Here is a 24499-nt window from a genome sequence, read left to right as displayed (position 1 = left end):
TCAAAATGAAGTTCTCACAACTTCCATTTTCATTTTCTCTTGTTTTATTTGACACTCTGTCCTCTGAAGGATGTATAAATCTGTCTTTCCTTGCAAAACAAGAGTAGAGGAATATCCAGGATTTGATTTTCTTCACAAAAAGGGATTGGTCTGCATACTGTCTTAAAGAGGGAGCCCGGCTAGCTCAGTCGGTAGAGCATGAGACTCTTAATCTCAGGGTCGTGGGTTCGAGCCCCACGTTGGGCAAAAAAGAGTAATTTTTGCCTGAATATTGCATTGACTCTCATAATATGGAGCTTCATCTTGCATTAGACATGCAATAACTCGCAAAAATTGTCCAGGCATGGATTTCCTTCATAAAAAATGATTAGTCTGCATACCATCTTGAAGTGGGAGCCCGGCTAGCTCAGTCGGTAGAGCATGGCACTCTTAATCACAGGGTCGTGGGTTCGAGCCCCACGTTGGGTGAAAATGAGTAATTTTTGCTGGATTATTGCATTGACTCTCATAATCTGGTGATTATACTTGCATTAGACATGCAATAAGTATCAAAAATGGTATCTCCCTTGGTTTCTCATTGGTGGGAAATTTAACTTCAAGATTAGGTAGGGTATGAGTCTAGATGAACACACCGCAATATCACTCATATTCAAGGAGTAAACAGGCCAACCTGAACTGTAAAACATCCCATAAGAGGAGGTAATGCATAAGTTAGGAGTGAACTAAACACTGTTATGGACAATTGGACTTCAAATAAAGTGTGGAAGGCAGCGAGGTTACTTTTTTCATGTTATGCAGATTAAACACACAGGGGAATTAGCTGAAATGGTAGAGTGCTTGCTTAGCATGCGAGAGGTTGCGGGATCGATGCCCGCATTCTCCATTATAAAATTTGCATACATTTTATTTTTAACTTGTCATTGCCAAGGTCATTGCAGAGTAAGAACAGAAAAATCACAGATGGCTTTCAAATATGGTCTCATTATAACAACTAAAGTGGTTTAATCAATAGGGTTCAGGTATTTTTTCGCACGTGAGAGGAATTTGAATTCTTATGCCATCTCAAAATGAAGTTCTCACAACTTCCATTTTCATTTTCTCTTGTTTTATTTGACACTCTGTCCTCTGAAGGATGTATAAACCTGGCTTTCCTTGCAAAACAAGAGTAGAGGAATATCCAGGATTTGATTTTCTTCACAAAAAGGTCTGCATACTGTCTTAAAGAGGGAGCCCGGCTAGCTCAGTCGGTAGAGCATTAGACTCTTAATCTCAGGGTCGTGGGTTCGAGTCCCACGTTTGGCGAAAAAGAGTAATTTTTGCCTGAATATTGCATTGACTCTCATAATATGGAGATTAATCTTGCATTAGACAAGCAATAACTTCCAAAAATTGTCCAGGAATGGATTTCCTTCATAAAAAAATGATTAGTCTGCATACCATCTTGAAGAGGGAGCCTTGCTAGCTCAGTTGGTAGAGCATGAGACTCTTAAATTCAGGGCCGTGGGTTCGAGCCCCACGTTGGGTGAAAATGAGTAATTTTTGCTGGAATATTGCATTGACTCTCATAATCTGGTGATTATTCTTGCATTAGACATGCAATAAGTATCAAAAATGGTATCTCCCTTGGTTTCTCATTGGTGGGAAATTTAACTTCAAGATTAGGTAGGGTATGAGTCTAGATGAACACACCGCAATATCACTCATATTCAAGGAGTAAACAGGCCAACCTGAACTGTAAAACATCCCATAAGAGGAGGTAATGCATAAGTTAGGAGTGAACTAAACACTGTTATGGACAATTGGACTTCAAATAAAGGGTGGAAGGCAGCGAGGTTACTTTTTTCATGTTATGCAGATTAAACACACAGGGGAATTAGCTCAAATGGTAGAGTGCTTGCTTAGCATGCAAGAGGTTGCGGGATCGATGCCCGCATTCTCCATTATAAAATTTGCATACATTTTATTTTTAACTTGTCATTGCCAAGGTCATTGCAGAGTAAGAACAGAAAAATCACAGATGGCTTTCAAATATGGTCTCATTATAACAACTAAAGTGGTTTAATCAATAGGGTTCAGGTATTCTTTAGCACGTGAGAGGAATTTGAATTCTTATGCAATCTCAAAATGAAGTTCTCACAACTGCAATTTTCATTTTCTTTTATTTTATTTGACACTCTGTCCTCTGAAGGATGTATAAATCTGTCTTTCCTTGCAAAACAAGAGTAGAGGAATATCCAGGATTTGATTTTCTTCACAAAAAGTGATTGGTCTGCATACTGTATTGAGGAGGGAGCCCGGCTAGCTCAGTCGGTAGAGCATGAGATTCTTAATCTCGGGTCATGGGTTCGACCCCCACGTTGGGCGAAAACGAGTAATTTTTGCCTGAATATTGCATTGACTCTCATAATATGGAGATTACTATTGCATTAGACATGCAATAACTCCCAAAAATTGTCCAGGAATGGATTTCCTTCATAAAAAATGATTAGACGGCATACCATCTTGAAGTGGGAGCCCGGATAGCTCAGTCGGTAGAGCATGAGACTCTTAATCTCAGGGTCGTGGGTTCGAGCCCCACGTTGGGTGAAAATGAGTAATTTTTGCAGGATTATTGCATTGACTCTCATAATCTGGTGATTATTCTTGCATTAGACATGCAATAAGTATCAAAAATGGTATCTCCCTTGGTTTCTCATTGGTGGGAAATTTAACTTCAAGATTAGGTAGGGTATGGGTCTAGATGAACACACCGCAATATCACTCATATTCGAGTAGTAAACAGGCCAACCTGAACTGTAAAACATCCCATAAGGGGAGGTAAGGCATAAGTTAGGAGTGAACTGAACACTGCTATGGGCAATTGGACTTCAAATAAAGTGTGGAAGGCAGTGAGGTTACTTTTTTAATGTTATGCAGATTAAACACACAGGGGAATTAGCTCAAATGGTAGAGCACTCGCTTAGCAAGCGAGAGGTAGTTGGATCGATGCCCGCATTCTCCATTATAAAATTTGCATACATTTTATTTTTAACTTGTCATTGCCAAGGTCATTGCAGAGTAAGGACAGAAAAATCACAGATGGCTTTCAAATATGGTCTCATTATAACAACTAAAGTTGTTTAATTAAAAGGGTTCAGGTATTCTTTAGCACGTGAGAGGAATTTGAATTCTTATGCAATCTCAAAATGAAGTTCTCTCAACTTCCGTTCTTATTTTTTCTTATTTTATTTGACACTCTGTCCTCTGAAGGATGTATAAATCCGGCTTTCCTTGCAAATCAAGAGTAGAGGAATATCCAGGATTTGATTTTCTTCACAAAAAGTGATTGGTCAGCATACTGTCTTAAGGAGGGAGCCCGGCTAGCTCAGTCGGTAGAGCATGAGACTCTTAATCTCAGGGTCATGGGTTCGAGCCCCACGTTTGGCGAAAAAGAGTAATTTTTGCCTGAATATTGCATTGACTCTCATAATATGGAGATTAATCTTGCATTAGACATGCAATAACTTCCAAAAATTGTCCAGGAATGGATTTCCTTCATAAAAAAATGATTAGTCTGCACACCATCTTGAAGAGGGAGCCTTGCTAGCTCAGTCGGTAGAGCATGAGACTCTTAATCTCAGGTCGTGGGTTCGAGCCCCATGTTGGGTGAAAATGAGTAATTTTTGCTGGATTATTGCATTGACTCTCATAATCTGGTGATTATTCTTGCATTAGACATGCAATAAATATCAAAAATGGTATCTCCCTTGGTTTCTCATTGGTGGGAAATTTAACTTCAAGATTAGGTAGGGTATGAGTCTAGATGAATACACCGCAATATCACTCATATTCAAGGAGTAAACAGGCCAACCTGAACTGTAAAACATCCCATAAGTGGAGGTATGGCATAAGTTAGGAGTGAACTGAATACTGTTATGGGCAATTGGACTTCAAATGAAGTGTGGAAGGCAGTGAGGTTACTTTTTTCATGTTATGCAGATTAAAAACACAGGTGAATTTGCTCAAATGATAGAGTGCTCGCTTAGCATGCGAGAGGTACCGGGATCGATGCCCGCATTCTCCATTATAAAATTTGCATACATTTTATTTTTAACTTGTCATTGCCAAGGTCATTGCAGAGTAAGAACAGAAAAATCACAGATGGCTTTCAAATATGGTCTCATTATAACAACTAAAGTGGTTTAATCAATAGGGTTCAGGTATTCTTTAGCACGTGAGAGGAATTTGAATTCTTATGCAATCTCAAAATGAAGTTCTCACAACTGCAATTTTCATTTTCTTTTATTTTATTTGACACTCTGTCCTCTGAAGGATGTATAAATCTGTCTTTCCTTGCAAAACAAGAGTAGAGGAATATCCAGGATTTGATTTTCTTCACAAAAAGTGATTGGTCTGCATACTGTATTGAGGAGGGAGCCCGGCTAGCTCAGTCGGTAGAGCATGAGATTCTTAATCTCGGGTCATGGGTTCGACCCCCACGTTGGGCGAAAACGAGTAATTTTTGCCTGAATATTGCATTGACTCTCATAATATGGAGATTACTATTGCATTAGACATGCAATAACTCCCAAAAATTGTCCAGGAATGGATTTCCTTCATAAAAAATGATTAGACGGCATACCATCTTGAAGTGGGAGCCCGGATAGCTCAGTCGGTAGAGCATGAGACTCTTAATCTCAGGGTCGTGGGTTCGAGCCCCACGTTGGGTGAAAATGAGTAATTTTTGCAGGATTATTGCATTGACTCTCATAATCTGGTGATTATTCTTGCATTAGACATGCAATAAGTATCAAAAATGGTATCTCCCTTGGTTTCTCATTGGTGGGAAATTTAACTTCAAGATTAGGTAGGGTATGGGTCTAGATGAACACACCGCAATATCACTCATATTCGAGTAGTAAACAGGCCAACCTGAACTGTAAAACATCCCATAAGGGGAGGTAAGGCATAAGTTAGGAGTGAACTGAACACTGCTATGGGCAATTGGACTTCAAATAAAGTGTGGAAGGCAGTGAGGTTACTTTTTTAATGTTATGCAGATTAAACACACAGGGGAATTAGCTCAAATGGTAGAGCACTCGCTTAGCAAGCGAGAGGTAGTTGGATCGATGCCCGCATTCTCCATTATAAAATTTGCATACATTTTATTTTTAACTTGTCATTGCCAAGGTCATTGCAGAGTAAGGACAGAAAAATCACAGATGGCTTTCAAATATGGTCTCATTATAACAACTAAAGTTGTTTAATTAAAAGGGTTCAGGTATTCTTTAGCACGTGAGAGGAATTTGAATTCTTATGCAATCTCAAAATGAAGTTCTCTCAACTTCCGTTCTTATTTTTTCTTATTTTATTTGACACTCTGTCCTCTGAAGGATGTATAAATCCGGCTTTCCTTGCAAATCAAGAGTAGAGGAATATCCAGGATTTGATTTTCTTCACAAAAAGTGATTGGTCAGCATACTGTCTTAAGGAGGGAGCCCGGCTAGCTCAGTCGGTAGAGCATGAGACTCTTAATCTCAGGGTCATGGGTTCGAGCCCCACGTTTGGCGAAAAAGAGTAATTTTTGCCTGAATATTGCATTGACTCTCATAATATGGAGATTAATCTTGCATTAGACATGCAATAACTTCCAAAAATTGTCCAGGAATGGATTTCCTTCATAAAAAAATGATTAGTCTGCACACCATCTTGAAGAGGGAGCCTTGCTAGCTCAGTCGGTAGAGCATGAGACTCTTAATCTCAGGTCGTGGGTTCGAGCCCCATGTTGGGTGAAAATGAGTAATTTTTGCTGGATTATTGCATTGACTCTCATAATCTGGTGATTATTCTTGCATTAGACATGCAATAAATATCAAAAATGGTATCTCCCTTGGTTTCTCATTGGTGGGAAATTTAACTTCAAGATTAGGTAGGGTATGAGTCTAGATGAATACACCGCAATATCACTCATATTCAAGGAGTAAACAGGCCAACCTGAACTGTAAAACATCCCATAAGTGGAGGTAAGGCATAAGTTAGGAGTGAACTGAATACTGTTATGGGCAATTGGACTTCAAATGAAGTGTGGAAGGCAGTGAGGTTACTTTTTTCATGTTATGCAGATTAAAAACACAGGTGAATTTGCTCAAATGATAGAGTGCTCGCTTAGCATGCGAGAGGTACCGGGATCGATGCCCGCATTCTCCATTATAAAATTTGCATACATTTTATTTTTAACTTGTCATTGCCAAGGTCATTGCAGAGTAAGAACAGAAAAATCACAGATGGCTTTCAAATATGGTCTCATTATAACAACTAAAGTGGTTTAATCAAAAGGGTTCATGTATTCTTTAGCACGTGAGAGGAATTTGAATTCTTATGCCATCTCAAAATGAAGTTCTCACAACTTCCATTTTCATTTTCTCTTGTTTTATTTGACACTCTGTCCTCTGAAGGATGTATAAACCTGGCTTTCCTTGCAAAACAAGAGTAGAGGAATATCCAGGATTTGATTTTCTTCACAAAAAGGTCTGCATACTGTCTTAAAGAGGGAGCCCGGCTAGCTCAGTCGGTAGAGCATTAGACTCTTAATCTCAGGGTCGTGGGTTCGAGTCCCACGTTTGGCGAAAAAGAGTAATTTTTGCCTGAATATTGCATTGACTCTCATAATATGGAGATTAATCTTGCATTAGACAAGCAATAACTTCCAAAAATTGTCCAGGAATGGATTTCCTTCATAAAAAAATGATTAGTCTGCATACCATCTTGAAGAGGGAGCCTTGCTAGCTCAGTTGGTAGAGCATGAGACTCTTAAATTCAGGGCCGTGGGTTCGAGCCCCACGTTGGGTGAAAATGAGTAATTTTTGCTGGAATATTGCATTGACTCTCATAATCTGGTGATTATTCTTGCATTAGACATGCAATAAGTATCAAAAATGGTATCTCCCTTGGTTTCTCATTGGTGGGAAATTTAACTTCAAGATTAGGTAGGGTATGAGTCTAGATGAACACACCGCAATATCACTCATATTCAAGGAGTAAACAGGCCAACCTGAACTGTAAAACATCCCATAAGAGGAGGTAATGCATAAGTTAGGAGTGAACTAAACACTGTTATGGACAATTGGACTTCAAATAAAGGGTGGAAGGCAGCGAGGTTACTTTTTTCATGTTATGCAGATTAAACACACAGGGGAATTAGATCAAATGGTAGAGTGCTTGCTTAGCATGCAAGAGGTTGCGGGATCGATGCCCGCATTCTCCATTATAAAATTTGCATACATTTTATTTTTAACTTGTCATTGCCAAGGTCATTGCAGAGTAAGAACAGAAAAATCACAGATGGCTTTTAAATATGGTCTCATTATAACAACTAAAGTGGTTTAATCAATAGGGTTCAGGTATTCTTTAGCACGTGAGAGGAATTTGAATTCTTATGCAATCTCAAAATGAAGTTCTCACAACTGCAATTTTCATTTTCTTTTATTTTATTTGACACTCTGTCCTCTGAAGGATGTATAAATCTGTCTTTCCTTGCAAAACAAGAGTAGAGGAATATCCAGGATTTGATTTTCTTCACAAAAAGTGATTGGTCTGCATACTGTATTGAGGAGGGAGCCCGGCTAGCTCAGTCGGTAGAGCATGAGATTCTTAATCTCGGGTCATGGGTTCGACCCCCACGTTGGGCGAAAACGAGTAATTTTTGCCTGAATATTGCATTGACTCTCATAATATGGAGATTAATATTGCATTAGACATGCAATAACTCGCAAAAATTGTCCAGGAATGGATTTCCTTCATAAAAAATGATTAGTCTGTATACCATCTTGAAGTGGGAGCCCGGCTAGCTCAGTCGGTAGAGCATGAGACTCTTAATCTCAGGGTCGTGGGTTCGAGCCCCATGTTGGGTGAAAAAGAGTAATTTTTGCAGGATTATTGCATTGACTCTCATAATCTGGTGATTATTCTTGCATTAGACATGCAATAAGTATCAAAAATTGTATCTCCCTTGGTTTCTCATTGGTGGGAAATTTAACTTCAAGATTAGGTAGGGTATGAGTCTAGATGAACAAACCGCAATATCACTCATATTCGAGTAGTAAACAGGCCAACCTGAACTGTAAAACATCCCATGAGTGGAGGTAAGGCATACGTTAGGAGTGAACTGAACACTGTTATGGGCAATTGGACTTCAAATAAAGTGTGAAAGGCAGTGAGGTTACACTTTTAATGTTATGCAGATTAAACACACAGGGGAATTAGCTCAAATGGTAGAGCGCTCGCTTAGCAAGCGAGAGGTAGTTGGATCGATGCCCGCATTCTCCATTATAAAATTTGCATACATTTTATTTTTAACTTGTCATTGCCAAGGTCATTGCAGAGTAAGAACAGAAAAATCACAGATGGCTTTCAAATATGGTCTCATTATAACAACTAAAGTCGTTTAATCAAAAGGGTTCAGGTATTCTTTAGCACGTGAGAGGAATTTGAATTCTTATGCAATCTCAAAATGAAGTTCTCACAACTTCCGTTCTTATTTTTTCTTATTTTATTTGACACTCTGTCCTCTGAAGGATGTATAAATCTGGCTTTCCTTGCAAAACAAGAGTAGAGGAATATCTAGGATTTGTTTTCTTCACAAAAAGTGATTGGTCTGCATACTGTCTTAAGGAGGGAGCCCGGCTAGCTCAGTCGGTAGAGCATGAGACTCTTAATCTCAGGGTCGTGGGTTCGAGCCCCATGTTGGGTGAAAATGAGTAATTTTTGCTGGATTATTGCATTGACTCTCATAATCTGGTGATTATTCTTGCATTAGACATGCAATAAGTATCAAAAATGGTATCTCCCTTGGTTTCTCATTGGTGGGAAATTTAACTTCAAGATTAGGTAGGGTATGAGTCTAGATGAATACACCGCAATATCACTCATATTCAAGGAGTAAACAGGCCAACCTGAACTGTAAAACATCCCATAAGTGGAGGTAAGGCATAAGTTAGGAGTGAACTGAACACTGTTATGGGCAATTGGACTTCAAATGAAGTGTGGAAGGCAGTGAGGTTACTTTTTTCATGTTATGCAGATTAAAAACACAGGTGAATTTGCTCAAATGATAGAGTGCTCGCTTAGCATGCGAGAGGTACCGGGATCGATGCCCGCATTCTCCATTATAAAATTTGCATACATTTTATTTTTAACTTGTCATTGCCAAGGTCATTGCAGAGTAAGAACAGAAAAATCACAGATGGCTTTCAAATATGGTCTCATTATAACAACTAAAGTGGTTTAATCAATAGGGTTCAGGTATTCTTTCGCACGTGAGAGGAATTTGAATTCTTATGCCATCTTAAAATGAAGTTCTCACAACTTCCATTTTCATTTTCTCTTGTTTTATTTGACACTCTGTCCTCTGAAGGATGTATAAATCTGGCTTTCCTTGCAAAACAAGAGTAGAGGAATATCCAGGATTTGATTTTCTTCACAAAAAGGGATTGATCTGCATACTGTCTTATAGAGGGAGCCCGGCTAGCTCAGTCGGTAGAGCATGAGACTCTTAATCTCAGGGTTGTGGGTTCGAGCCAACGTTGGGCAAAAACGAGTAATTTTTGCCTGAATATTGCATTGACTCTCATAATATGGAGCTTCATCTTGCATTAGACATGCAATAACTCGCAAAAATTGTCCAGGAATGGATTTCCTTCATAGAAAATGGTTAGTCTGCATATTATCTTGAAGTGGGAGCCCGGCTAGCTTAGTCAGTAGAGCATGACACTCTTAATCACAAGGTCGTGGGTTCGAGCCCCACGTTGGGTGAAAATGAGTAATTTTTGCTGGATTATTGCATTGACTCTCATAATATGGTGATTATTCTTGCATTAGACATGCAATAACTATCAAAAATGGTATCTCCCTTGGTTTCTCATTGGTGGGAAATTTAACTTCAAGATTAGGTAGGGTATGAGTCTAGATGAACACACCGCAATATCACTCATATTCAAGGAGTAAACAGGCCAACCTGAACTGTAAAACATCCCATAAGAGGAGGTAAGGCATACGTTAGGAGTGAACTGAACACTGATATGGGCAATTGGACTTCAAAAAAGTGTGGACGGCAGTGAGGTTACTTTTCTCATGTTATGCAGCTTAAATACACAGGGGAATTTGCTCAAATGATAGAGTGCTCGCTTAGCATGTGAGAGGTAGCGGGATCGATGCCCGCATTCTCCATTATAAAATTTGCCTACATTTTATTTTTAACTTGTCATTGCCAAGGTCATTGCAGAGTAAGAACAGAAAAATCACAGATGGCTTTCAAATATGGTCTCATTATAACAACTAAAGTGGTTTAATCAAAAGGGTTCAGGTATTTTTTAGCACGTGAGAGGAATTTGAATTCTTATGCAATCTCAAAATGAAGTTCCCACAACTTCCATTTTCATTTTCTCTTGTTTTATTTGACACTCTGTCCTCTGAAGGATGTATAAACCTGGCTTTCCTTGCAAAACAAGAGTAGAGGAATATCCAGGATTTGATTTTCTTCACAAAAAGGGATTGGTCTGCATACTGTCTTAAAGAGGGAGCCCGGCTAGCTCAGTCGGTAGAGCATGAGACTCTTAATCTCAGGGTCGTGGGTTCGAGCCCCACATTTGGCGAAAAAGAGTAATTTTTGCCTGAATATTGCATTGACTCTCATAATATGGAGATTAATCTTGCATTAGACATGCAATAACTTCCAAAAATTGTCCAGGAATGGATTTCCTTCATAAAAAAATGATTAGTCTGCATACCATCTTGAAGTGGGAGCCCGGCTAGCTCAGTCTGTAGAGCATGAGACTCTTAATCTCAGGGTCGTGGGTTCGAGCCCCACGTTTGGCGAAAAAGAGTAATTTTTGCCTGAATATTGCATTGACTCTCATAATATGGAGATTAATCTTGCATTAGACATGCAATAACTTCCAAAAATTGTCCAGGAATGGATTTCCTTCATAAAAAAATGATTAGTCTGCATACCATCTTGAAGAGGGAACCTTGCTAGCTCAGTTGGTAGAGCATGAGACTCTTAAATTCAGGGCCGTGGGTTCGAGCCCCACGTTGGGTGAAAATGAGTAATTTTTGCTGGATTATTGCATTGACTCTCATTATCTGGTGATTATTCTTGCATTAGACATGCAATAAGTATCAAAAATGGTATCTCCCTTGGTTTCTCATTGGTGGGAAATTTAACTTCAAGATTAGGTAGGGTATGAGTCTAGATGAACACACCGCAATATCACTCATATTCAAGGAGTAAACAGGCCAACCTGAACTGTAAAACATCCCATAAGAGGAGGTAATGCATAAGTTAGGAGTGAACTAAACACTGTTATGGACAATTGGACTTCAAATAAAGGGTGGAAGGCAGCGAGGTTACTTTTTTCATGTTATGCAGATTAAACACACAGGGGAATTAGCTCAAATGGTAGAGTGCTTGCTTAGCATGCAAGAGGTTGCGGGATCGATGCCCGCATTCTCCATTATAAAATGTGCATACATTTTATTTTTAACTTGTCATTGCCAAGGTCATTGCAGAGTAAGAACAGAAAAATCACAGATGGCTTTTAAATATGGTCTCATTATAACAACTAAAGTCGTTTAATCAAAAAAGGGTTCAGGTATTCTTTAGCACGTGAGAGGAATTTGAATTCTTATGCAATCTCAAAATGAAGTTCTCACAACTTCCGTTCTTATTTTTTCTTATTTTATTTGACACTCTGTCCTCTGAAGGATGTATAAATCTGGCTTTCCTTGCAAAACAAGAGTAGAGGAATATCTAGGATTTGTTTTCTTCACAAAAAGTGATTGGTCTGCATACTGTCTTAAGAAGGGAGCCCGGCTAGCTCAGTCGGTAGAGCATGAGACTCTTAATCTCAGGGTCGTGGGTTCGAGCCCCATGTTGGGTGAAAATGAGTAATTTTTACTGGATTATTGCATTGACTCTCATAATCTGGTGATTATTCTTGCATTAGACATGCAATAAGTATCAAAAATGGTATCTCCCTTGGTTTCTCATTGGTGGGAAATTTAACTTCAAGATTAGGTAGGGTATGCGTCTAGATGAATACACCGCAATATCACTCATATTCAAGGAGTAAACAGGCCAACCTGAACTGTAAAACATCCCATAAGTGGAGGTAAGGCATAAATTAGGAGTGAACTGAACACTGTTATGGGCAATTGGACTTCAAATGAAGTGTGGAAGCAGTGAGGTTACTTTTTTCATGTTATGCAGATTAAAAACACAGGTGAATTTGCTCAAATGATAGAGTGCTCGCTTAGCATGCGAGAGGTACCGGGATCGATGCCCGCATTCTCCATTATAAAATTTGCATACATTTTATTTTTAACTTGTCATTGCCAAGGTCATTGCAGAGTAAGAACAGAAAAATCACAGATGGCTTTCAAATATGGTCTCATTATAACAACTAAAGTGGTTTAATCAAAAGGGTTCAGGTATTCTTTAGCACGTGAGAGGAATTTGAATTCTTATGCAATCTCAAAATGAAGTTCTCACAACTTCCATTTTCATTTTCTCTTATTTTATTTGACACTCTGTCCTCTGAAGGATGTATAAATCTGGCTTTCCTTGCAAAACAAGAGTAGAGGAATATCCAGGATTTGATTTTCTTCACAAAAAGGGATTGGTCTGCATACTGTCTTAAGGAGGGAACCCGGCTAGCTCAGTCGGTAGAGCATGAAACTCTTAATCTCAGGGTTGTGGGTTTGAGCCCCACGTTGGGCGAAAAAGTGTAACTTTTGCCTGAATATTGCATTGACTCTCATAATATGGAGATTAATCTTGCATTAGACATGCAATTACTCCCAAAAATTGTCCAGGAATGGATTTCCTTCATAAAAAATGATTAGTCTGCATACCATCTTGAAGAGAGAAACCGGCTAGCTCAGTCGGTAGAGCATGAAACTCTTAATCTCAGGGCCGTGGGTTCGAACCCCACGTTGGGCGAAAATGAGTAATGTTTGCTGGATTATTGCATTGACTCTCATAATCTGGTGATTATTCTTGCATTAGACATGCAATAACTATCAAAAATGGTATCTCCCTTAGTTTCTCATTGGTGGGAAATTTAACTTCAAGATTAGGTAGGGTATGAGTCTAGATGAACACACTGCAATATCACTCATATTCGAGTAGTAAACAGGCCAACCTGAACTGTAAAACATCCCATAAGTGGAGGTAAGGCATAAATTAGGAGTGAACTGAACACTGTTATGGGCAATTGGACTTCAAATAAAGTGTGGAAGGCAGTGAGGTTACTTTTCTCATGTTATGCAGATTAAATACACAGGGGAATTTGCTCAAATGATAGAGTGCTCGCTTAGCATGCGAGAGGTAGCTGGATCGATGCCCGCATTCTCCATTATAAAATTTGCATACATTTTATTTTTAACTTGTCATTGCCAAGGTCATTGCAGAGTAAGAACAGAAAAATCACAGATGGCTTTCAAATATGGTCTCATTATAACAACTAAAGTGGTTTAATCATAAGGGTTCAGGTATTCTTTAGCACGTGAGAGGAATTTGAATTCTTATGCAATCTCAAAATGAAGTTCTCACAACTTCCATTTTCATTTTCTCTTGTTTTATTTGACACTCTGTCCTCTGAAGGATGTATAAATCTGGCTTTCCTTGCAAAACAAGAGTAGAGGAATATCCAGGATTTGATTTTCTTCACAAAAAGGGATTGGTCTGCATACTGTCTTAAGGAGGGAGCCCGGCTAGCTCAGTCGGTAGAGCATGAGACTCTTAATCTCAGGGTCGTGGGTTCGAGCCCCACGTTGGGCGAAAATGAGTAATTTTTGCCTGAATATTGCATTGACTCTCATAATATGGAGATTAATCTTGCATTAGACATGCAATAACTCCCAAAAATTGTCCAGGAATGGATTTCCTTCATAAAAAATGATTAGTCTGCATACCATCTTGAAGTGGGAGCCCGGCTAGCTCAGTCGGTAGAGCATGAGACTCTTAATCTCAGGGTCGTGGGTTCGAGCCCCACGTTGGGCGAAAATGAGTAATTTTTGCCTGAATATTGCATTGACTCTCATAATATGGAGCTTCATCTTGCATTAGACATGCAATAACTCGCAAAAATTGTCCAGGAATGTATTTCCTTCATAAAAAATGGTTAGTCTGCATACCATCTTGAAGTGGGAGCACGGCTAGCTCAGTCGGTAGAGCATGACACTCTTAATCACAGGGTCTTGGGTTCGAGCCCCACGTTGGGTGAAAATGAGTAATTTTTGCAGGATTATTGCATTGACTCTCATAATCTGGTGATTATTCTTGCATTAGACATGCAATAACTATCAAAAATGGTATCTCCCTTGGTTTCTCATTGGTGGGAAATTTAACTTCAAGATTAGGTAGGGTATGAGTCTAGATGAACACACCGCAATATCACTCATATTCAAGGAGTAAACAGGCCAACCTGAACTGTAAAACATCCCATAAAAGGAGGTAATGCATAAGTTAGGAGTGAACTAAACACTGTTATGGACAATTGGACTTCAAATAAAGGGTGGAAGGCAGCGAGGTTACTTTTTTCATGTTATGCAGATTAAACACACAGGGGAATTAGCTCAAATGGTAGAGTGCTTGCTTAGCATGCAAGAGGTTGCGGGATCGATGCCCGCATTCTCCATTATAAAATTTGCAGACATTTTATTTTTAACTTGTCATTGCCAAGGTCATTGCAGAGTAAGAACAGAAAAATCACAGATGGCTTTTAAATATGGTCTCATTATAACAACTAAAGTGGTTTAATCAAAAGGGTTCAGGTATTCTTTAGCACGTGAGAGGATTTTGAATTCTTATGCAATCTCAAAATGAAGTTCTCACAACTTCCATTTTCATTTTCTCTTGTTTTATTTGACACTCTGTCCTCTGAAGGATGTATAAATCTGTCTTTCCTTGCAAAACAAGAGTAGAGGAATATCCAGGATTTGATTTTCTTCACAAAAAGGGATTGGTCTGCATACTGTCTTAAAGAGGGAGCCCGGCTAGCTCAGTCGGTAGAGCATGAGACTCTTAATCTCAGGGTCGTGGGTTCGAGCCCCACGTTGGGTGAAAATGAGTAATTTTTGCTGGATTATTGCATTGACTCTCATAATCTGGTGATTATTCTTGCATTAGACATGCAATAAGTATCAAAAATGGTATCTCCCTTGGTTTCTCATTGGTGGGAAATTTAACTTCAAGATTAGGTAGAGTATGAGTCTAGATGAACACACCGCAATATCACTCATATTCAAGGAGTAAACAGGCCAACCTGAACTGTAAAACATCCCATAAGTGGAGGTAAGGCATAAGTTAGGAGTGAACTGAACACTGTTATGGGCAATTGGACTTCAAATGAAGTGTGGAAGGCAGTGAGGTTACTTTTTTCATGTTATGCAGATTAAAAACACAGGTGAATTTGCTCAAATGATAGAGTGCTCGCTTAGCATGTGAGAGGTACCGGGATCGATGCCCGCATTTTCCATTATAAAATTTGCATACATTTTATTTTTAACTTGTCATTGCCAAGGTCATTGCAGAGTAAGAACAGAAAAATCACAGATGGCTTTCAAATATGGTCTCATTATAACAACTAAAGTGGTTTAATCAATAGGGTTCAGGTATTCTTTCGCACGTGAGAGGAATTTGAATTCTTATGCCATCTTAAAATGAAGTTCTCACAACTTCCATTTTCATTTTCTCTTGTTTTATTTGACACTCTGTCCTCTGAAGGATGTATAAATCTGGCTTTCCTTGCAAAACAAGAGTAGAGGAATATCCAGGATTTGATTTTCTTCACAAAAAGGGATTGATCTGCATACTGTCTTAAAGAGGGAGCCCGGCTAGCTCAGTCGGTAGAGCATGAGACTCTTAATCTCAGGGTCGTGGGTTCGAGCCCCACGTTGGGCAAAAACGATTAATTTTTGCCTGAATATTGCATTGACTCTCATAATATGGAGCTTCATCTTGCATTAGACATGCAATACCTCGCAAAAATTGTCCAGGAATGGATTTCCTTCATAGAAAATGGTTAGTCTGCATATTGTCTTGAAGTGGGAGCCCGGCTAGCTCAGTCGGTAGAGCATGACACTCTTAATCACAAGGTCGTGGGTTCGAGCCCCACGTTGGGTGAAAATGAGTAATTTTTGCTGGATTATTGCATTGACTCTCATAATATGGTGATTATTCTTGCATTAGACATGCAATAACTATCAAAAATGGTATCTCCCTTGGTTTCTCATTGGTGGGAAATTTAACTTCATGATTAGGTAGGGTATGAGTCTAGATGAACACACCGCAATATCACTCATATTCAAGGAGTAAACAGGCCAACCTGAACTGTAAAACATCCCATAAGAGGAGGTAAGGCATACGTTAGGAGTGAACTGAACACTGTTATGGGCAATTGGACTTCAAATAAAGTGTGGAAGGCAGTGAGGTTACTTTTTTCATGTTATGCAAGTTAAACACACAGGGGAATTAGCTCAAATGATAGAGTGCTCGCTTAGCATGCGAGAGGTAGCTGGATCGATGCCCGCATTCTCCATTATAAAATTTGCATACATTTTATTTTTAACTTGTCATTGCCAAGGTCATTGCAGAGTAAGAACAGAAAAATCACAGATGGCTTTCAAATATGGTCTCATTATAACAACTAAAGTGGTTTAATCAAAAGGGTTCAGGTATTCTTTAGCACGTGAGAGGAATTTGAATTCTTATGCAATCTCAAAATGAAGTTCTCACAACTTCCATTTTCATTTTCTCTTATTTTATTTGACACTCTGTCCTCTGAAGGATGTATAAATCTGGCTTTCCTTGCAAAACAAGAGTAGAGGAATATCCAGGATTTGATTTTCTTCACGAAAAGGGATTGGTCTGCATACTGTCTTAAGGAGGGAGCCCGGCTAGCTCAGTCGGTAGAGCATGAGACTCTTAATCTTAGGGTCGTGGGTTCGAGCCGCACGTTGGGCGAAAACGAGTAATTTTTGCCTGAATATTGCATTGACTCTCATAATATGGAGCTTCATCTTGCATTAGACATGCAATAACTCGCAAAAATTGTCCAGGAATGTATTTCCTTCATAAAAAATGGTTAGTCTGCATACCATCTTGAAGTGGGAGCACGGCTAGCTCAGTCGGTAGAGCATGACACTCTTAATCACAGGGTCGTGGGTTCGAGCCCCACGTTGGGTGAAAATGAGTAATTTTTGCTGGATTATTGCATTGACTCTCATAATCTGGTGATTATTCTTGCATTAGACATGCAATAACTATCAAAAATGGTATCTCCCTTGGTTTCTCATTGGTGGGAAATTTAACTTCAAGATTAGGTAGGGTATGAGTCTAGATGAACACACCGCAATATCACTCATATTCAAGGAGTAAACAGGCCAACCTGAACTGTAAAACATCCCATAAGAGGAGGTAAGACATATGTTAGGAGTGAACTGAACACTGATATGGGCAATTCGACTTCAAAAAAGTGTGGAAGGCAGTGAGGTTACTTTTCTCATGTTATGCAGATTAAATACACAGGGGAATTTGCTCAAATGATAGAGTGCTCGCTTAGCATGTGAGAGGTAGCAGGATCGATGCCCGCATTCTCCATTATAAAATTTGCCTACATTTTATTTTTAACTTGTCATTGCCAAGGTCATTGCAGAGTAAGAACAGAAAAATCACAGATGGCTTTTAAATATGGTCTCATTATAACAACTAAAGTGGTTTAATCAATAGGGTTCAGGTATTCTTTAGCACGTGAGAGGAATTTGAATTCTTATGCAATCTCAAAATGAAGTTCTCACAACTTCCATTTTCATTTTCTCTTGTTTTATTTGACACTCTGTCCTCTGAAGGATGTATAAATCTGTCTTTCCTTGCAAAACAAGAGTAGAGGAATATCCAGGATTGGATTTTCTTCACAAAAAGGGATTGGTCTGCATACTGTCTTAAAGAGGGAGCCCGGCTAGCTCAGCCGGTAGAGCATGAGACTCTTAATCTCAGGGACGTGGGTTCGAGCCCCACGTTGGGCAAAAACAAGTAATTTTTGCCTAAATATTGCATTGACTCTCATAATATGGAGATTCATCTTGCATTAGACATGCAATAACTCCCAAAAATTGTCCAGGAATGGATTTCCTTCATAAAAAATGATTAGTCTGTATACCATCTTGAAGTGGGAGCCCGGCCAGCTCAGTCGGTAGAGCATGAGACTCTTAATCTCAGGGCCGTGGGTTCGAGCCCCACGTTGGGCAGAAATGAGTAATTTTTGCTGGATTATTGCATTGACTCTCATAATCTGGTGATTATTCTTGCATTAGACATGCAATAACTATCAAAAATGGTATCTCCCTTGGTTTCTCATTGGTGGGAAATTTAACTTCGAGATTAGGTAGGGTATGAGTCTAGATGAACACACCGCAATATCACTCATATTCGAGTAGTAAACAGGCCAACCTGAACTATAAAACATCCCATAAGTGGAGGTAAGGCATTAGTTAGAAGTGAACTGAACACTGTTATGGGCAATTAGACTTCAAATAAAGTGTGGAAGGCAGTGAGGTTATTTTTTTCATGTTATGCAGATTATACACACAGGGGAATTAGCTCAAATGGTAGAGTGCTCGCTTAGCATGCAAGAGGTACCGGGATCAATGCCCGCATTCTCCATTATAAAATTTGCATACATTTTATTTTTAACTTGTCATTGCCAATGTCATTGCAGAGTAAGAACAGAAAAATCACAGATGGCTTTCAAATATGGTCTCATTATAACAACTAAAGTGGTTTAATCAAAAGGGTTCAGGTATTCTTTAGCACGTGAGAGGAATTTGAATTCTTATGCAATCTCAAAATGAAGTTCTCACAACTTCCGTTTTCATTTTCTCTTATTTTTTTTTGACACTCTGTCCTCTGAAGGATGTATAAATCTGTCTTTCCTTGCAAAACAAGAGTAGAGGAATATCCAGGATTTGATTTTCTTCACAAAAAGTGATTGGTCTGCATACTGTATTGAGGAGGGAGCCAGGCTAGCTCAGTCGGTAGAGCATGAGATTCTTAATCTCAGGGTCGTGGGTTCGAGCCCCACGTTGGGAGAAAATGAGTAATTTTTGCCTGAATATTGCATTGACTCTCATAATATGGAGATTAATATTGCATTAGACATGCAATAACTCGCAAAAATTGTCCAGGAATGGATTTCCTTCATAAAAAATGATTAGTCTGTATACCATCTTGAAGTGTGAGCCCGGCTAGCTCAGTCGGTAGAGCATGAGACTCTTAATCTCAGGGTCGTGGGTTTGAGCCCCACGTTGGGTGAAAATGAGTAATTTTTGCAGGATTATTGCATTGACTCTCATAATCTGGTGATTATTCTTGCATTAGACATGCAATAAGTATCAAAAATGGTATCTCCCTTGGTTTCTCATTGGTGGGAAATTTAACTTCAAGATTAGGTAGGGTATGAGTCTAGATGAACACACCGCAATATCACTCATATTCGAGTAGTAAACAGGCCAACCTGAACTGTAAAACATCCCATGAGTGGAGGTAAGGCATACGTTAGGAGTGAACTGAACACTGTTATGGGCAATTGGACTTCAAATAAAGTGTGAAAGGCAGTGAGGTTACACTTTTAATGTTATGCAGATTAAACACACAGGGGAATTAGCTCAAATGGTAGAGCGCTCGCTTAGCAAGCGAGAGGTAGTTGGATCGATGCCCGCATTCTCCACTATAAAATTTGCATACATTTTATTTTTAACTTGTCATTGCCAAGGTCATTGCAGAGTAAGAACAGAAAAATCACAGATGGCTTTCAAATATGGTCTCATTATAACAACTGAAGTCGTTTAATCAAAAGGGTTCAGGTATTCTTTAGCACGTGAGAGGAATTTGAATTCTTATGCAATCTCAAAATGAAGTTCTCACAACTTCCGTTCTTATTTTTTCTTATTTTATTTGACACTCTGTCCTCTGAAGAATGTATAAATCTGGCTTTCCTTGCAAAACAAGAGTAGAGGAATATCTAGGATTTGTTTTCTTCACAAAAAGTGATTGGTCTGCATACTGTCTTAAGAAGGGAGCCCGGCTAGCTCAGTCGGTAGAGCATGAGACTCTTAATCTCAGGGTCGTGGGTTCGAGCCCCACGTTGGGCAAAAACGATTAATTTTTGCCTGAATATTGCATTGACTCTCATAATATGGAGCTTCATCTTGCATTAGACATGCAATAACTCGCAAAAATTGTCCAGGAATGGATTTCCTTCATAGAAAATGGTTAGTCTGCATATTATCTTGAAGTGGGAGCCCGGCTAGCTCAGTCGGTAGAGCATGACACTCTTAATCACAAGGTCGTGGGTTCGAGCCCCACGTTGGGTGAAAATGAGTAATTTTTGCTGGATTATTGCATTGACTCTCATAATATGGTGATTATTCTTGCATTAGACATGCAATAACTATCAAAAATGGTATCTCCCTTGGTTTCTCATTGGTGGGAAATTTAACTTCAAGATTAGGTAGGGTATGAGTCTAGATGAACACACCGCAATATCACTCATATTCAAGGAGTAAACAGGCCAACCTGAACTGTAAAACATCCCATAAGAGGAGGTAAGGCATACGTTAGGAGTGAACTGAACACTGTTATGGGCAATTGGACTTCAAATAAAGTGTGGAAGGCAGTGAGGTTACTTTTTTCATGTTATGCAAGTTAAACACACAGGGGAATTAGCTCAAATGGTAGAGTGATCGCTTAGCATGCGAGAGGTAGCGGGATCTATGCCCTCATTATCCATTATAAAATTTGCATACATTTTATTTTTAACTTGTCATTGCCAAGGTCATTGCAGAGTAAGAACAGAAAAATCACAGATGGCTTTCAAATATGGTCTCATTATAACAACTAAAGTGGTTTAATCAAAAGGGTTCAGGTATTCTTTAGCACGTGAGAGGAATTTGAATTCTTATGCAATCTCAAAATGAAGTTCTCACAACTTCCATTTTCATTTTCTCTTATTTTATTTGACACTCTGTCCTCTGAAGGATGTATAAATCTGGCTTTCCTTGCAAAACAAGAGTAGAGGAATATCCAGGATTTGATTTTCTTCACAAAAAGGGATTGGTCTGCATACTGTCTTAAGGAGGGAACCCGGCTAGCTCAGTCGGTAGAGCATGAAACTCTAATCTCTGGGTTGTGGGTTTGAGCCCCACGTTGGGCAAAAAAGTGTAACTTTTGCCTGAATATTGCATTGACTCTCATAATATGGAGATTAATCTTGCATTAGACATGCAATTACTCCCAAAAATTGTCCAAGAATGGATTTCCTTCATAAAAAATGATTAGTCTGCATACCATCTTGAAGAGAGAAACCGGCTAGCTCAGTCGGTAGAGCATGAAACTCTTAATCTCAGGGCCGTGGGTTCGAACCCCACGTTGGGCGAAAATGAGTAATGTTTGCTGGATTATTGCATTGACTCTCATAATCTGGTGATTATTCTTGCATTAGACATGCAATAAGTATCAAAAATGGTATCTCCCTTGGTTTCTCATTGGTGGGAAATTTAACTTCAAGATTAGGTAGGGTATGAGTCTAGATGAACACACCGCAATATCACTCATATTCAAGGAGTAAACAGGCCAACCTGAACTGTAAAACATCCCATAAGAGGAGGTAATGCATAAGTTAGGAGTGAACTAAACACTGTTATGGACAATTGGACTTCAAATAAAGGGTGGAAGGCAGCGAGGTTACTTTTTTCATGTTATGCAGATTAAGCACACAGGGGAATTAGCTCAAATGGTAGAGTGCTTGCTTAGCATGCAAGAGGTTGCGGGATCGATGCCCGCATTCTCCATTATAAAATTTGCATACATTTTATTTTTAACTTGTCATTGCCAAGGTCATTGCAGAGTAAGAACAGAAAAATCACAGATGGCTTTTAAATATGGTCTCATTATAACAACTAAAGTGGTTTAATCAATAGGGTTCAGGTATTCTTTAGCACGTGAGAGGAATTTGAATTCTTATGCAATCTCAAAATGAAGTTCTCACAACTTCCATTTTCATTTTCTCTTGTTTCATTTGACACTCTGTCCTCTGAAGGATGTATAAATCTGGCTTTCCTTGCAAAACAAGAGTAGAGGAATATCCAGGATTTGATTTTCTTCACAAAAAGGGATTGGTCTGCATACTGTCTTAAAGAGGGAGCCCGGCTAGCTCAGTCGGTAGAGCATGAGACTCTTAATCTCAGGGACGTGGGTTCGAGCCCCACGTTGGGCAAATACGAGTAATTTTTGCCTAAATATTGCATTGACTCTCATAATAGGGAGATTCATCTTGCATTAGACATGCAATAACTCCCAAAAATTGTCCAGGAATGGATTTCCTTCATAAAAAATGATTAGTCTGTATACCATCTTGAAGTGGGAGCCCGGCCAGCTCAGTCGGTAGAGCATGAGACTCTTAATCTCAGGGCCGTGGGTTCGAGCCCCACGTTGGGCAGAAATGAGTAATTTTTGCTGGATTATTGCATTGACTCTCCTAATCTGGTGATTATTCTTGCATTAGACATGCAATAACTATCAAAAATGGTATCTCCCTTGGTTTCTCATTGGTGGGAAATTTAACTTCGAGATTAGGTAGGGTATGAGTCTAGATGAACACACCGCAATATCACTCATATTCGAGTAGTAAACAGGCCAACCTGAACTATAAAACATCCCATAAGTGGAGGTAAGGCATTAGTTAGAAGTGAACTGAACACTGTTATGGGCAATTGGACTTCAAATAAAGTGCGGAAGGCAGTGAGGTTACTTTTTTCATGTTATGCAGATTATACACACAGGGGAATTAGCTCAAATGGTAGAGTGCTCGCTTAGCATGCGAGAGGTACCGGGATCAATGCCCGCATTCTCCATTATAAAATTTGCATACATTTTATTTTTAACTTGTCATTGCCAAGGTCATTGCAGAGTAAGAACAGAAAAATCACAGATGGCTTTCAAATATGGTCTCATTATAACAACTAAAGTGGTTTAATCAAAAGGGTTCAGGTATTCTTTAGCACGTGAGAGGAATTTGAATTCTTATGCAATCTCAAAATGAAGTTCTCACAACTTCCATTTTCATTTTCTCTTGTTTTATTTGACACTCTGTCCTCTGAAGGATGTATAAATCTGTCTTTCCTTGCAAAACAAGAGTAGAGGAATATCCAGGATTTGATTTTCTTCACAAAAAGTGATTGGTCTGCATACTGTATTGAGTGGGGAGCCCGGCTAGCTCAGTCGGTAGAGCATGAGATTCTTAATCTGAGGGTCGTGGGTTCGAGCCCCACGTTGGGCAAAAACGAGTAATTTGTGCCTGAATATTGCATTGACTCTCATAATATGGAGATTAATATTGCATTAGACATGCAATAACTCGCAAAAATTGTCCAGGAATGGATTTCCTTCATAAAAAATGATTAGTCTGTATAACATCTTGAAGTGTGAGCCCGGCTAGCTCAGTCGGTAGAGCATGAGACTCTTAATCTCAGGGTCGTGGGTTCGAGCCCCACGTTGGGTGAAAATGAGTAATTTTTGCTGGATTATTGCATTGACTCTCATAATCTGGTGATTATTCTTGCATTAGACATGCAATAAGTATCAAAAATGGTATCTCCCTTGGTTTCTCATTGGTGGGAAATTTAACTTCAAGATTAGGTAGGGTATGAGTCTAGATGAACACACCGCAATATCACTCATATTTGAGTAGTAAACAGGCCAACCTGAACTGTAAAACATCCCATAAGTGGAGGTAAGGCATAAGTTAGGAGTGAACTGAACACTGTTATGGGCAATTGGACTTCAAATAAAGTGTGAAAGGCAGTGAGGTTACACTTTTAATGTTAAAGATTAAACACACAGGGGAATTAGCTCAAATGGTAGAGCGCTCGCTTAGCAAGCGAGAGGTAGTGGGATTGATGCCCGCATTCTCCATTATAAAATTTGCATACATTTTATTTTTAACTTGTCATTGCCAAGGCAATTGCAGAGTAAGAACAGAAAAATCACAGATGGCTTTCAAATATGGTCTCATTATAACAACTAAAGTGGTTTAATCAAAAGGGTTCAGGTATTCTTTAGCACGTGAGAGGAATTTGAATTCTTATGCAATCTCAAAATGATGTTCTCACAACTTCCGTTTTTATTTTTTCTTATTTTATTTGACACTCTGTCCTCTGAAGCATGTATAAATCTGGCTTTCCTTGCAAAACAAGAGTAGAGGAATATCCAGGATTTGATTTTCTTCACAAAAAGTGATTGGTCTGCATACGGTCTTAAGGAGGGAGCCCAGCTAGCTCAGTCGGTACTGCATGAGACTCTTAATCTCAGCGTTGTGGGTTCGAGCCCCACGTTGCGCAAAAAAGAGTAATTTTTGCCTGAATATTGCATTGACTCTCATATTATGGAGATTAATCTTGCATTAGA

At 39.1% G+C, this 24499-nt stretch overlaps 8 non-coding genes across 8 annotated transcripts; all 8 read left to right on the top strand.

Moving 5' to 3' along the window:
- The first annotated feature begins 173 nt into the window (after positions 1–173).
- TRNAK-CUU (transfer RNA lysine (anticodon CUU)) lies at positions 174–246 on the top strand. The gene has a single exon. It is a non-coding gene; the product is annotated as a tRNA-Lys (tRNA).
- Positions 247–1867: 1621 nt separating this feature from the next.
- Positions 1868–1940, top strand: TRNAA-AGC (transfer RNA alanine (anticodon AGC)). Its single transcript has one exon. It is a non-coding gene; the product is annotated as a tRNA-Ala (tRNA).
- Positions 1941–11416: 9476 nt separating this feature from the next.
- Positions 11417–11489, top strand: TRNAA-AGC (transfer RNA alanine (anticodon AGC)). The gene has a single exon. It is a non-coding gene; the product is annotated as a tRNA-Ala (tRNA).
- A 3113-nt stretch (positions 11490–14602) lies between these two features.
- TRNAA-AGC (transfer RNA alanine (anticodon AGC)) lies at positions 14603–14675 on the top strand. The gene has a single exon. It is a non-coding gene; the product is annotated as a tRNA-Ala (tRNA).
- Positions 14676–15867: 1192 nt separating this feature from the next.
- Positions 15868–15940, top strand: TRNAK-CUU (transfer RNA lysine (anticodon CUU)). The gene has a single exon. It is a non-coding gene; the product is annotated as a tRNA-Lys (tRNA).
- A 4174-nt stretch (positions 15941–20114) lies between these two features.
- On the top strand, positions 20115–20187 carry TRNAK-CUU (transfer RNA lysine (anticodon CUU)). The gene has a single exon. It is a non-coding gene; the product is annotated as a tRNA-Lys (tRNA).
- Positions 20188–21812: 1625 nt separating this feature from the next.
- TRNAA-AGC (transfer RNA alanine (anticodon AGC)) lies at positions 21813–21885 on the top strand. The gene has a single exon. It is a non-coding gene; the product is annotated as a tRNA-Ala (tRNA).
- Positions 21886–22237: 352 nt separating this feature from the next.
- On the top strand, positions 22238–22310 carry TRNAK-CUU (transfer RNA lysine (anticodon CUU)). Its single transcript has one exon. It is a non-coding gene; the product is annotated as a tRNA-Lys (tRNA).
- Positions 22311–24499: the final 2189 nt, after the last annotated feature.

Source organism: Lissotriton vulgaris, chromosome 1_1, assembly GCF_964263255.1.
Source record: "Lissotriton vulgaris chromosome 1_1, aLisVul1.2, whole genome shotgun sequence".
Taxonomy (NCBI): domain Eukaryota; kingdom Metazoa; phylum Chordata; class Amphibia; order Caudata; family Salamandridae; genus Lissotriton; species Lissotriton vulgaris.
The sequence above is the reverse complement of the archived record's forward strand: the minus strand, read 5'-3'. Positions and strand labels throughout refer to the sequence as shown.